Source organism: Octopus bimaculoides, chromosome 5, assembly GCF_001194135.2.
Source record: "Octopus bimaculoides isolate UCB-OBI-ISO-001 chromosome 5, ASM119413v2, whole genome shotgun sequence".
Lineage (NCBI taxonomy): Eukaryota > Metazoa > Mollusca > Cephalopoda > Octopoda > Octopodidae > Octopus > Octopus bimaculoides.
The window spans coordinates 98,315,201-98,316,687 of NC_068985.1; positions in this window are offsets into that span (position 1 = coordinate 98,315,201).

The window sequence follows — 1,487 nt, forward strand, 5'->3', positions numbered from 1 at the left end:
TAATAGATGGCATCTATTTCAGTGTTATTCTACTTTAACAACTTAAAATGTGATTAGATAATGTATTTCTTATAATATACATTAAATAAAACTGATCGACGATACTACAAGCTACATGGGGAATTTTGCTATGCGTCAATGGATTGAAAATACATTAAAAAGTGATTTTTTTTCTCTGTGATTTCAGGACAAAGATTTGCTACGATAGAAGAGAAAATCGTATTATCACATATCGTCCAGAGATTTAATCTTGAAACAACACAAAAGAGAGAAGAACTTGAATCCTCTTCGGAATTGGTACTCAAACCTTTTAATAGCATTCGTGTCAAATTAACCCATCGATAATTGCTGTAATCATATACACCTGGAACGGCTTGAGATGTTATTTTGATGTAAAACTATTTTTTCTTGTTTTAATACTGTTTAGAAATGATCAATAATCAAGATATAGAGGGATAATCGTGCTGAGATAAACATACATACAGGCTTGTGAGACGTTCATATGTGACTTCCAATATTCAAAAAGCTATTCAGTAAAATATTCAAAATTATATTCTCTTTCTTGGAAATGAGTTCATGTGAATGAAACCTTAGAGTTTGTACTAACCAAGGCCAGTAAACTCACTCAGCTTTCATGTAGTATAATTTTAAAAAAAACGTATTATACGGCCCCACCTGTTTACAGTCAAGCTGGAGACATTATTGTTCAATATAATAGTTTGGACACGTAATTTGAATCTTGACCCATATCTCGATTGCAGACCTAAATTCTCAGTTTATTATTACTACTTTCTCTAAGTGTCACGAATGCCACACAATCTCATGCCCTTTACCTACTAACTCTTGCTTAAATATTTAAATAATATACTATAGTCAATAAAGCTGTGTTTAAAGTACCCACTTATTGTTATATTGTTCATTAATCAACAGCAATTCACCTCATATTGCTCTTGGAGTGTATGCTTCTACGATATCTTCTGTCGTTTCGTTTCCTTTCCGACACTCATTCATAATTTTAGTGTTGCTGAATGTAAAGCCGTGTGCTGGTAGAATTGTTAAAATGCCACAGATAAGTGCCTTGTCATATTTGCTACGGGAGTTCAAATTACGTCGTTGTAATCATTTCAGGGTCGATAAAATAAAGTACGAGTCAAGTACTGGTGTACGTGGTATCGGCTAATCCATTCCATCAAAACTGTGACATCCTTGTGCCTAAATCGAAATTCATTGTTATTGTGGAATAGGTTGGCGAGTTAGCAGAATCATTAGCATGCCGGACAAAATGCTTAGCAGTATTTCGTCTGTCTTTATTTTCTGAGTTCATATTCCGCGAGGACAATACATAGTAGAAAGGATTATTACAATATAATCCTTTCTACTCAACGCAAATGGCCCGAATGTTTTTGGGAGGAGGGGGCCAGTCAATTACATCGGCCACAGTACGCAACTGGTACTTAATTTATCGACCCCGAAATGATGAAAGTCAA